The sequence below is a fragment of the Egretta garzetta genome, unplaced genomic scaffold (genome assembly GCF_000687185.1).
Source record: "Egretta garzetta isolate BGI_Z169 unplaced genomic scaffold, ASM68718v1 scaffold658, whole genome shotgun sequence".
In the NCBI taxonomy this organism is placed as follows: Eukaryota; Metazoa; Chordata; class Aves; order Pelecaniformes; family Ardeidae; genus Egretta; species Egretta garzetta.
In genome coordinates, this window is record NW_009260499.1 from 106,638 (window position 1) to 120,392 (window position 13,755).

The following is a 13,755-nucleotide window of genomic DNA, read 5'->3' on the forward strand; positions in this document are numbered from 1 at the left end:
GGTGCCTTTTGCTGCTTGGGCCCCCCCTGCCTGCAGGTACGTGGTGCTGCCGGCAGCTTCTGCGGAGCCGGAGGGGTGCCCTGGCTAAGCAGCAGCTTTGGGAGGGAAGGCTGGGTTTGTTCCCGTCAACCTGGGCTGGTGCCAGACCCGCAGAGATCATCTAAAGCTGCGCTGTTGCTGTTGGCGTTTGATTGACCTTACTCCCCGTGTGCTAGACCCCCACAAAAGCGTATTGGCTTAGTCTGAAGACAACTGAAAGGCTGCTCTGGGGTATGGATTAGCCTTTTTATTTTTTTATTTTTTTTTTACTTCATGGTGCAAGATGTTTACTTTTGAGAATAATTTAGCTGCTCCTTTTACAATCTTCTTCTCCCTCCCTTAAATCTTAGGGCAGTCAGGTGTGCTGCAGCAGAAAACCTCTTGCTTACAAGGAGCTGCAGTTCTGAAAGAGGCTGGAAAAATGACTGTCACCCAGAAAGGCATCAGAGGAAGTGAGTGATTGAGTTTTGAGTTAACGGTAGCATTTTATCTTTACTCTCAACAGCAGGAAAGATGTGTGGAGGGCTGGGAGCGAAAGGGAAAACCTCTGAGTTCTTGCAGGAAGAAGTACGGAGCTTGCAGCTCTGAGGAAGATGGCTGGGGCAGAAAATGTGTTCAGGAGTAAAATGGAGTAACTGTAAAATAGCTGTAGTTCTTGGCAAAAGGTGGATTGTGTTGACTAAAAGCTCTGGCTGATTTTTCTTACAAGGGCAAAGGGATTTCGGGGGCTAAACTTTTTTTGGGAGAGAGCACCTGTGCAGACGTGGGATGTTCTGTATCCAGGCCCTGAGTTTGGATGGAAGGGCTAAAGGGTGTGGCATGGTGCCACCAGCTGCCTTTGGAGATCCTCTGCCTTTTGGCCTCAGCATAGGTCTCATCTGTAGTAATAAAAATCCTGGCTCTGCAGTGTAGGTACAGGAGTGAGTGGATCCCACTGTGGCTGCCTTGCCAGCACGAGCAAGGGTAGCAGTGATTTCACTGGGCAGAGGGGGCTTATTGCCCATGGCAGGGGATGGGACTACATGATTTTTAAAGAACCCTTCCAACCCAGATGATTCTGTGATTCTGAACTGCAGCTAATGACACCTCTGTACTCCTGATGTACCTAATTTTCATTAAATGTTGCTGTAGCCCAGTATGTCTGGGAAACCTTTATTAGCAGGTACTGGACTCTTCTGTGGGCCCCCTTACCTCTCCTGCCCTGATTCGTTACACCTGACTGCATTCCTCTTGTTGAAGTCAAATTCCGCACAGCTGAATAGCATGAGCTTGATGGCATCTGTACTGACAAAGCTTTCCTGAGCCTCAGAAATGCATCTTCCATGTTGCCCTATAAATCCTATACAAAAACTTCCTTGTATGTGCTCAATTTAAGTGGTACACGTGGATTTATAGCAATCCCTACAAAATTTATTTCCAATCATTTTTCAGTGTGTTTTCTCTCTATAATCAGCTCGCTCCAACCCCTTCTCCCCTTGCGGCTTGTATTCCGTTCAGCAGCTGTCTGCTGCTCCATCTTTTCTTTGCGTTTAAAAGAAAAATTCCGTAACTTGATTGCGACCTCAGCACACCTTTCCTCTGCTTTACATATGTCACTGAGCTGTTTAGTTTGAGGTCAGAGACTTTCTGGTTTCTGTGCTACAGGGTATTTTAAGATTGGGTTTGGGCCTTTTTTGTCTTGCATGGTGTCTTAGATCTTCAGCTTGGCTTTTAATCCATTGTCTCAGCTGCTGGTCTATATTCCCATTCGTCTTCCCGCTGCTGAATGCTGCAAAGATGGGCAGAGGCAGAGCCTCACTGGGCTGCTCTCTGCGTCCGCTCACAGCTCTTCCTCAAAATGATCTGTGCAGAAATCTGTTTATTCCAAACCCTCACGCTGTCTGTGATCTCTCTTGTTGCCACTGATGCAATTTTATCATTGCTTCTGGTGAAAGGACGATGAATTGCTACCTCCCACAAGTCCTTTTTCCATGGTCTTCCTTAATTCCAGTTCTGGGGTTTGGGGGGAGAGGATTGATGTACGCAGGCAGTTCCTCTGGGGCTGAATGAGGTCTTGACAGTTTTTACCTGGTGCTTGGCTGGTCCATGTTTTCTTCATGCTTTTTTTAAGTCTGTCCTTGGAGATGCTGCATCCTCAACCTCGATGCTTAACTCGATCCTCTTATAGTGTCCAAAAGTTGTTAGACAAAAATGAGAGCCCTGGTGTTGCTAGGTATTCAAACGTGCATTATGTTGAGTTTGATAAAGGATATTTAAACGAGTCAGGGGGCTGTGAGGTGGTAGGTGTCAGTGCAATAAAAAGCAGTTACAGCTGTGTCTGTCCCCACAATTAGTTTCCCCTCTCCTGGGAAGGAAACCAATCCTTAATCTCTGTGCAAATGATTGCTGCTCTCTCACTTCTGCTGTGGTTCCCCCCCCCCCCCCCGCTCACCAAAACTCTGTTCATAAATCCAGTGGTTAATAGCATTCCTTTTCCATCCGTGGAGGTCTTGGCAGACTAAATTGCCTAAGGATATGCAGTGGGATTGTAGAAACAGTCCCAAAAAGGAGGGGTGGTTGAAATCCCACTACACCTCATATAACTTGTATGTAGGTCCTAGGAGCAACTGAAGCTGCTCCAGCTAGGAAATGTGGCAGTAGATAATTCAACGTGAGTTCCTGCCTTCCCAACTCTCTTGCTCCTCTCCCCTTTGTTCCTACAGCTCTGTAGTTGTCTTGAAACTGAACTGTGTTGTTCTAGAGACATTCTGCCTTCAGCCTACCATCTTCATCTCCCTGTTGCACTTATTCATTGCTTATTCAGCCTGCAGTGTAGGCTTGCCCTTCAGAGAAGACAACAGTTCTACCACATTATTCAAGAAATTCAGTGTTCTTCAGGTTCTCTCCTCTGTACCAAGCCCTCTGCTGTCGCAGCTTTAAGACAAGACTTGCCTTCATTAAATACTAAGTCTTGTTGGCTTTTGCCAAAGTCAGGTGTAAGCTTTTCTTTTTACTGCGAACGAATGAACGGGTGTGAGTTTCTTTCCAGGTCCTTTTTTTCAAGTGCAGGCAGCTGCCAGAAGGCGTGTGCCTTCTGTTCCTAAGCTTAGTTCCTTGCTAACAACCGCCTGTAAAGGCAAACGAGAGCCAGGAAGCCAGAGCCTGCAATAATGATATTTTCTTTTTGTCCTCTGGGTTTTGGCAGAAATACCAAGCTGTGCGTTGAGCAGGCTCCTGTGGTGTAGAAAGAGAGCTCTGGGGTGCAGAGCTGAGAGGTCTTGTAAAGTCAGTGAATGTTCAGACTCTAGACGAAGCTGGCAAATTAGTCTTCTCTGAGATTTTTGCCTAAAGAGCACAAAAGAGATCGCTCACCTGAGGCAAACGGAGTCAAGGGCACGTGGTGCACCCTGGGATTGGACCTGCCAATGCAGGAGAGCCATGTAGCCCCTGAACGTCTAGCCTTTCTCCCGTGACAGTCCAAACACCGTGCTCTTCAGGGTCCTATTGTTTATAAGCATCTCTAATTTTTTACTACTTTTGTCTGAGGGTCTGTTAGGAATTTCACAAGCCTGTTACTTACTGCCTTACACCTGTGTTTAGTTAAAAACTGAAGTCCTCAGACAGACTAGTGAAGATTTGGTGTTCCACCTTACCTGACTGAACAGCATCGCTTGAATTCTGCTGCTACCTGTTGCAATGGGATGTTTGTTTGCTTTCCCAGGGCCCCTGAAGGGTGTAGCTAAATAAACTTGTATTATTGATTTCCCATATTTGGAGTCAGCGGATAGTATCTAGTGCTGCAGGACAGGGAAGACTTAATTAAGGGAAGATTATTGGCCTAAGATATTACCTCTGCACAGACCTTGCTTCGGAGAATAGTGAAACGCTGGATTGGATTGCCTGGGAGGTGGTTGAGCCTCCACTGTTAACGGAGGCCTCCCGAAGCGCTCTCTGAACTAATGTCTGTCAGAGCTGATAGATGTCACAGCTGATCCTGCCTTGGGACAAGGGATGGGCTGGATGGCTTCCCACAGTCCCGTTGCTCCGCTGCTTTTGACTCTGTGAGGGCAGCAGCTCTGCCGTTCCTGTGCCCCGTCATTAGGAGGCAATCTGACGTGACACCCTGCAAATGAGCCGCTTGCTCTGGGAGGTGTGCGGCTTGGTTACCCCGCTTAGGTTAGCTTGTGTAACTCTCAAATCATAATTCACTACCGTGATGTTATACGCTCCGTTGTCTGAACTCTGGCCCTCGTTTTTGTTCTTGGTGTCTGCCTCCGGCAGCGTGGGCTTCTAGAAGCAGACTATAGATTTCACAAAGAATTGTAACCTTTTTATTGGCTGTGTGTTGCTTTTTAAACTTTATACTGTCTCCTTGGTAGCATTTGTGAGCTGGGGAGGGGAGAGATGGATGAGGCCTTTCTACTTGCCTCCTAAAGTTTAAAGGATGGAATAGGTATGTTTAAATTCATATGTGTGTGTCTCGGCTGAAGTCCTCGAGCAAATACTTTGCTAGGCTTGAGCCTTCTGTCACAGAGAAAGTCCCTGCTCTTGACAGGGACAGTCTCATGCTCTGCTGTCCACTGTTCTAAAGGAAATGTGCCTTGTTTCACACTGTTGTTCCTGTCTCCTGTTTGGAGCCTGCAGGGAACTGGATTCTGTTCTTCTCTGGCATTTTCCTCTTATGCTTTGAAATCTCCTCTGTCTTACGTGGGAAGGTGCTGTGTCTCTTCTTAATCCAATAACAGATGGGGGGAGGTTGGAGATGTTCTTTTAATTCCTTCAGCTTCTGATTTAGCTGTGGTAAGTGAAGTTTGGCAACCCACTGTCTTGCGCTGACTTGAAAAGTGATCTGCAGAGGTTATAGGGTGGGTGGGAAGACAGTAAAAGCGATGCTGACTTGAGATACAACGGCAAGGGGTCTGGTTTTGCTCAGGATAGAGGCCTTGGGCTGGTAGCTAAGGGTGGTGATGCATCAGCAGCTTCAACCTTGTATCGTCAACTTTGGTGAGGCCCGTTTTGGGCCATTTTGTTACCCTGTGAACCATTTGCACTGTATAAAGCGTGTGTCCTGCTTGCAGGAGAGCCTCAGACAGTGAATGTTTCCTTGGTGGGAAAACTCAAGAGTGAAATGTCTGAAAAGGATTTATTGTTCTGTTTTTAATGTTTAGAAACTTCAGGAAGTAGATGATGGTTTAGACTCTGGAGTGGGGAGAGCCACTTGGCTAGCTTTATAGCAGAGGTGTTCACAATGTTTTGGAAGCTCTGCTTTTGTTTGGTGTGATGGGAGGTTCAGTGTACTGCTGAGTAGAGACAGATCTTGGTCAGCTTTCCGGAGCCAGGGAATTCTTCCAGATAACACGAATTGGTTGTGGCCTGTTGTTTCCATGACACGTTTCTGAAACCGAGAAAAGGCTGACAAGGGTGACTTGACAGTGCCCTGGGCATTCACTGAAATAAGAAACCTTGCCATTTGCTGGAATGCGAAGCTCTAGTCCCAGGGGTTCCCAGTGCTTGGAGCTGTAGGTTTCACACATCAGTTTGTGGAGGGGAAAGTTGCCCTTGTTCCACTAAGTGCAGGACTTCAGTGGGGTGAATGTTTGGGGTTTTTAGATAAAAGCTTCTCTTTTGAGTGTGAACCTGTGCTGTCTGTGCTTGTGACTCTAAACACCGTTTCTGTGCAGGAATCTAGAGTCAAAAATCAGTGCTTCACTGTTCACTTTGCAAGGAGGAAATGTGCATGTATACCCACACACACACTTAACATCCGGACACAGTTCTGAGGGCTGTGTTTTGAAAATAACTGCCACTTTTCAGGTGATAGGACAGTGATGATTAATGGCCACGTAATCTGACTGTGTATCTTTGCCTTTGGTTTTCATGGTCAGAAAAGCTCTCCCACCTTTATGTGTGGACAATGAATGTCCATCAGTTGTGCTTCTCCCTGATGCACATAGATATACATATATATAGTATTTGCTCACATGCATGTGTGGGGGAGCACTGACATAGCTTGTCTGAAAATACAACCCATAATGTTCACAAAATGACAACACTTTTGTTCAGAGCTGCACCAACTTGTGACTGCCCCTGCAAGCACTGGAATGGGATTTTCTTGGAAAGCCTTATTCACAACTTCATGATGCAGGCCTGAAGCTAAAGCGATCCTGGTTTAGCCTGGGTAACTGCTGGTTCAATCTGGGATGGTTTTGTTTGGTGTTTTCCCCCGGGATGGAGAAGGGTGGTTTTTTGGTAGTTCATTTGTGCCTGATTGCTCCAGCCCTCTTTGGGGCCAGGTCTTCGTGCAGCCAAGCTCTTAGTTAGACCAAACAGCTTGTCCATTCTTCAAAGTCAGCTTGACTTACCTTAAGTTTGGGTCCTTGCTGAGTTACACTAAGGTAACAGGAAGCTTTAACTGCTTTAAAGATCCAAGTAGGTTCTTTTATATGTGGGATTAACATGGGATTTTACCCTAGTTAAAATAACGTAGCTTTGAATGTGGTAGTGCTCCCTGATCTCACAGTGGTTTTTCCTTGCAGAAAAAAAATTAAAAGCAGATGTTACTTTTTGACTTTCTCCATTTCTGGGTGCTTGGCTTTGGTAGCTGAATAAGGAAAATGTGCTGGACTCGTGTTGATAACCCTGTGCAAGGGATTTTTACTTAATGGAATTAAAATAGCAGCCTGAAACCTCTCCTGGTTCTGCTGGAGCTGATTCTTACTTGTTACATCTTCCTGCTTTCACGCGTCTGCCATCCAGGTTCAGGCTGTGACTGGAAATGGAGCTGTAAAGTCCTAGGAGAGAGGCTGTTCTGGTGCTTCCAGGAGCAGAAAGCATGGAAAATGCCAGCAGAAAATTCAGTCCTGCTGTGTTGTACACCTGTGGAAAGGGGGGAGATTTGTTGGCTATGAGCTTAAGTGGGATTCCTTAAGAATGCTGCGTTGTCTTTAGATAAATCTTGTATTGTAAGCCACTGGCCGTTCTGCTCAGTGTTTCTTCCAGATCTAGTAGTTTGATAGTTATCCACTTTTCTGGATGTATACATTCCCAGCAGAGGTGTCCAAATGGTTTTGATTATGTCACAGTATTATCCCTCAGTTTTCTGCAGACCATGGTGCATGCATCAGTGTCAGCTGAACAATACTGTGGAGGTCTGGAAAGCCTGGGGACCAACTGCGGCTTGTTTACCGGGATCTTAAAGACCACACATTGTGAACTGCAGAACGGAGTCAAACCTGACATCTAAGCCAGTCATGTATGCCATCAGTACTGACAAGGTGGTGTGTGTCAGAGCTGGTGTTTAAACCTGGGAAGCTGTGCTGCTTTTTGTGACTGTGCCTCGTTAGACAGAAGCCGCCTCTGATAGACCTTCCTGAGCCTTCGCTGTTCCCACCACTATACCCAGCCTTGCATTTGTCAGTGTAACTCATGAACATATCTGACTGTTCCCAAGACTGCATGCAGGTCCAGCCAGGCTGTCTTAAATGTTTCCCAGAGAGCTGTTTCCCAAGAAATCTGTAGTCATTTTGCACGTTTGCCTGCTGTTTGGTCCCTGTTTCATAATGTGATGAAATAAAAAAAAAATAATTTTCAAGATCTAATTTTGACCTCTGGAAAGACAGGAGATGATTTAAAATATACTGCACTGACTGCACTCACCAGGGCTAGAAAAGCTATGCAAAAAGTACAAATAACAATGAACAAGGTAAAAAGAAGGGTGTTTCCCTGTAAGGGAGGGAGATGAGTGTCTTGGAGAGCAGCAGTGGAAAGAAGCGATGGCCGTGCCACGTGCCTGTATTCATGTTCATTAATGGCACTGGGCTGAGCCAGCGCTCTGCCCCTGTACTCAATGGTATTGCAGGCAGCAGTGGTGTGTCAAGAGAGCAAGCCAAAAGTGACCAAAACCAGGGTTCATCATCTCTTTAGGATCTGATGTAAACACCTGTGGATGGGACAAGGGGATTATCAAAGGGCAGTGCCTGGATGAGGTCTTGCCCCTTGAGCTTTGGACACCTTTAGCTTCATTCCATTGCTGCTGGGGATATCAGCTGGTGTAAATCAGATTCATTTGATGGCTTCCATGGGCTGTGGAGCCATTGTGCCTGTATTGAGTTTGTGTAGCAAGGTCTTGGTAGTGGGGGGGGGCTACAGGGGTGGCTTCTGTGAGAAGCTGCTAGAAGTTTTCCCTGTGTCTGCTGCTGGCCAAGGCCAAGCCAATCAGCGACAGTGGAAGCACCTCTGTGATAACGTATTTAAGAAGGAAAAAATCCATCTGCAGCTCAGTAGCTGGAGAGAGAAGTGAGAGGATGTGAGAGAAAGCAGCCCTGCAGACACCAAGGTCAGTGAAGAAGGAGGGGCAGGAGATGCTCCAGGTGCCGGAGCGGAGATTCCCCTGCAGCCCGTGGTGAAGACCATGGTGAGGCAGGCTGTCCCCCTGCAGCCCATGGAGGTCCATGGAGGAGCAGATCTCCACCTGTAGCCTGTGGAGGACCCCACGCCAGAGCGGGTGGATGCCCGAAGGAAGGAGGCTTGACCCTGTGGGGGACCCGCGCTGGAGCAGTCTGCTCCTGAGGGACTACACCCCGTGGAAATTACGGACCCACGCTGGAGCAGTTCGTGAAGAACAGTAGCCCGTGGGAAGGACTCACGTTGGAGAAGTTCGTGGAGGACTCTCTGCCATGAGAGGGACCCCATGCATGAGCAGGTGAAGAGTCCTCTCCCGAGGAAGAAGAGGTGGCAGACACAACGTGTGATGAACTGACCCCAACTCCCATTCCAATCCCCCTGCACCGCTGGGGGGAGTAGGTAGAGAAACTGGGAGTGAAGTTGAGCCCAGGAAGAGGGGAGGGATGGGGGGAAGGTGTTTTAAGATTCAGCAATTTTTACCCTCTCCTTCTCTGATTTTGATTGATAATAAATTAAATTAATTTTATCAAGTTGAGTCTGTTTTGCCCATGATGGTAACTGACAAATGATCTCTCTGTGTCCTTATCTTCACCCACGAGCCCTTTGATTTACTTTTCTCTCCTCTGTCTGGTTAAAGAGGGGAGTGATAGAGTGGCTTTGGTGGGCCCCCGGGGTCTAGCCAGGGTCAAACCACCACAGTGCCTTTTGAGTTTGGTTGTTTTGTGGTTTTTTTAACAACTTCAGTGATCTAGGTGGAGGTTAGCGAGAAACCGAAAGTGGTCCTTAGCCTGAAAAACTTGTGAATCTCTGATTTTTGCACTACTCACTTAAAACAGTGGGGGCTGCGGACCTACCTGCAAACCTACCCAACTTTTCCTTTGTAGCCTCTGATGGAAAAATGCATTCTTTCCTGCAGGACTGAGCTCAAATATGTCATTGCTTCACAAGTGCATTCCACCTCAAGGAGGTGAAGAGTCTGGCATATTGTGTGCAAAGGCCTTTGCAGTGAGGAGGGAGGCTTGAGCCTGGATATTACTAAAGCAGATTTTTGGTCTAGCACATGGAGAGCTGAAGTTTATGGAAGGGCCAGGGAAGACCATGGCTGAAACCTATTCAGCACCATTAGCTGCGTAGGCAGAAGGGTTCTTGGGTAGTGGTCTGAGGCTGCTTTAGCTTGGAATCAGCTGGTAAGGGCAGTGCAAAAAAGGTTTGTAGCCACACTCCCCCCCTTTTATTAATTGTTCTTTCATCCTGGACTCTGAATAGTGCTGCACCAGGGGGTAGTTTGGAATGGGAGCCTCTGTCTCTTGATTAGGATGCATTGGGATGCTTTGCCTTTCAAAGTCAGTGCATTGGGGCTTACATATATGGATACAGGTGTCTCAATCCATGTAGAAAACATGGTGCATTTGTGCTGACAAAAAGCTAGCTGTAGGCTGAAGGTCACACCACCGGCCATAGCTTGATGCTGGAACCAAGCTGATGTCCTCTGCTTCTCAGCCAAAGAGCTCTCATCTTTCTGGATATGCACGTGTGGCCGTGCCTACTCTCAGGGAAGCATGGATTCAATCCTGCCCTGATGACTGGACTAATCTGCTACCTTACCCTGGAAATCCTGTATTAAGAGGCTGCCTCAGAGCTCCCTGAAGGGGAAGAGCACGCTCAGTACCTGAGTCTGTGCCCAGGCTCTCGGCTGGGCCCCTGTTTGCATGGGGCATGAAGCATCCCTCTTTCCAGTGGATCTTATTTTTTTTCCTACACCTTGAATGCCTTGAGCAGAAGCTGTTGCATGTCAGAGAGCTCACTCTTTGTTCTTTAACTCATGATGAAGACTGATGCTTCAGGAACAATAGTTTGTCTTGACTAAGAATAAGCGTGTTGACCTTAAAAATATAATATCTCCCATTCCTAAAGCTCTAGGCTTGTGTCTTGGCCCAGGTATTATCTCCCCAGCATGTCAGCTTAAGAAATGGGCTTGGTCTTCCAAGCCCCCTGAGCTCAGCTGAAATAATGTCTTGATCTCTGTGACCTGCCCAAGGGGACTGTGTTCTTCTGGACTTGACTCACGTGGGCAGACTCGGTTTCTGTGGCAGCTGGGTTTGCTGCTTTGGACCTTCCACAGGAGATTTGGGGTCAGACCTTCTCACAAGTGGAAAAAATTATGCTGAGCCGAGGGAAAGTACAGCGAGTAAAGTCCAGGCTGTAGAACTGATGGACTGGCTGTGAAAAGCAGAAGCAATGAGGATGTGAATATGGCAGAAGTATTACAGCAATACCAAGGTCTCGGCCAGGATTGGGGATCTGCTGTGGCAGGCAGCAAGCGCATCCACAGAGAGAGGCAGCTTGCAGTTGAAATAAGTTGGGCTGGTAGAGCAGGAAGAAAAAGTTGATGAGGTCAAGAGCAATGTGGGGCTTCCTCCCCCCATGTCCTGATTTCCAGGTCAGTGCTTTATACTGCAGGTAAATGAAGTGGAGCGATTAGATGGGTTCACCTCCAGATTTGGTAGAACTCTCTTTCCTGTTCTTGGTGCTCCGTTCTTGCAAGGTGACATGAGACAGACACGTTCTGTCTGGTGTGCTGCTGCTCTTCATCGGCCTTCCTCTTCCGTTGATGACCTGTCTTGGAATGTTTCATTCTTCTGCTAGCAGTTTGGAGCAGCATGGTTCAGTCATCTCTGTGCAGCGATTGTTTTTGTAATGCAATAATGTATAGGATGTTTAAATAGTGTGTGAGCCTGCTTACATCACTCAGCTGTGCAGTTTGGAAATACGCAGAAAGCCATCAGAGTGCTGTAAGCATAACATTCTCCTGCTGCATATTCCTGCCCAGCGAGCAGTTAATTACGGACCTGACAATGTCTCGGTGCTTGATCAGATCTGTTTTTCTTGTGGTTTTTTTTTCTTTTTACATAAGACCTCACTGCTTTTATGGTATTCTGGCATCTGTGGCCACTTGTCTTTCTGTGCCGTAGTCCAGTGCCTTCTGACTTTTGCAGATCAGGTTGAAGAGTCGTGCTGGCAGCTGAGAGCTGTCATGAATCCTTGGCTTTTGTGGTTTGTGCTCAAACTAGGACACACAAAATATGTCCCGGCACAGACACTCAGCAGTTCTCCTCTCCAGGGGTGGTGAGAAAATACTGGTCTTTGTGGTCCTAATGGCATCATTAATCCTTTCAGGATTCCCTGGGCTCGGAGGGCAGAAACAGGAGCAGCAGGATGAACTCGGTTTTTCTTAGCTGTGCATTTATTGCTGGTGTTTGGAGGCAATGCTGAGACTGTGTGTGCAATATCATGGCTGTACACTAGAGGACACTATTACACATTGCAAAGTATAATTATAATGGAACGATGCTGGAAGAGATTTCTTACAGACCTTGTGTGTGCTAGGAATAGGTTGGGGTTGAGGTTACAAAATAATTTGCTAGAACTCGGGAGCCATCCACTCAAGGTGGTTTAATAGACAGCATGGCTCAAATCGCTGTCTGCAGACCCTATCTTGTAAAATCTCTGAAGGGTCATGCTGACTGCCTTGCTTCTGCACGCACTTTGTGGGAGGTAGAGCCTACTGAATAGGTGCGCCAAGGACATAAGAAAGAGTCTCCAGGAGAAAAAAAAAAAAAAAGAAAAAAAAAAAAAGGAAAATTTTCATATCAAACCTCTTGGGGTGGGAGGCACAGTGGTGAAGGTAAGGGATGAAAGCAAAGGAGGCACAGGGCTCTGAACACGGGGGATGTAGGATGAGTATACACTGAATGATGGGCCTTGCAGGAGAAAGAAAATAAAGGGCAGTTGGAATAAATACTGCTCAAAGTGCTGCTGTTTCTGCCTGCTCTGATATCAGAGCTTTCAGCAGAGGGCAGGGCTGTCGCTTTATTCTATCGCTGTTCCATCAGCCGTCTCTTCATGCAAGGGACAGAAGCTCCCACGTAGAGCAAGGAGTGTGAAATGAAAGATAAGGAGGCTGGGTTATGCAAAAGGAAGTGAGCTTCAGCTTTTGTGACCATCTTTATGCAAGCGGGGATCTTGGCAGTTGATGTTGTGCAGCACTGGGCAGCTTCACAGGACAGCTGCTAGCTTGGGTGCTGCTCTTCATGTTGTTGGGTTGGTTTTTGGTTTTTAAATGTATTGTTTTATCCCTTTGGGAAAGCTGACCTTGAGTGACAAGCACGTAAAGCTGTGGCAGGGTTCTTACTTACTGTAGGTTTGTTGATGAGACTGAGAAAGCTGTTGAATATCCAGGTCTGAGAGAATGCAGGACAGAAGCAACCTTTCCGTGAGGCCCTGGTTCTGGCAGGAAGCAGATATGGTTCACGAAGCTATGGTAACAGTGGTAAATACCAGATGGGCCATGGGGACTAGTAGCTGTGACTGCCTGATCTTACCTGCAGTCCCTCTGCTCTCGGCGTGCCAGAGCTCATCCCACCTTTCACATTCCAGAGCTGTGACCTCCAAGGCCTTCCTTTAGTGCCTTCTGCATTGCAGAGGACGGGAAGACTGCCGCACTTCTGAGCGAGATCAACTCTCTTTATCCTTTTCACCGCTGCTCCCTAAGTTAAAGTTAAGCACCCCTGAAATTGCTCTGGCCTTGCAGAAGGGATCAGGTGAGGGTAAATGTATTGGGTCTGGCTGAGATGGAGTTAATTTTCCTCATAGCAGCTCTCATGGTGCTGTGCTTTCTATTGGTATGTGGAAAGGTGCTGATAACATAGCGATGTTTGGCTACTGCTGAGCAGTGCTTGAACACCATCAAGGCCGTGTCTCCAACATCCCCCCCCCACCCCCAGTGGGCTGGAGGGGGTAAGACCTTGGGAGGGGACATAGCCAAGACACCTGACCCACACCAACCAAAGGGATATTCCATACCATATGATGTTGGCTCAGAGATAAAAGCTAGGGGAAAGGAGGAGGAAGGGGGGGCATTCGTTTTTTACAATGTTTTTTACTGAAGCCCTGCATCCCAGGAAGGGGCTGGACATTGCCTGCTAATGGGAAGTAGAGAATAAAATCTTGTTTTCCTTGTGCTACCTTGAGCAGCCCTTGCTTTTGCTTTTATTAAACTGCCTTTATCTTGACCCACAAGGGTTTTTTTTCTTTTCCACCTCATTTTCTCCCTGCCTGTCCTGCGAGGGGAGCGATAGAGCAGCTTGGTGGCACTTGGTGTCCAGCCAAGGTCAAACCGTCACAGTAGAGAAAACTTTCACTCCTCCCTGCAGCCTCCTGTGCTCCCATGGCCTTTCTCTGAGCTCCTGGTGACACTGTCCTGGCCAGGCCTGGTGTACCCCAGTGCTCCGTCAGCTGGCTGCCTGCGGAGCACGTGTCACTTTGACACACACG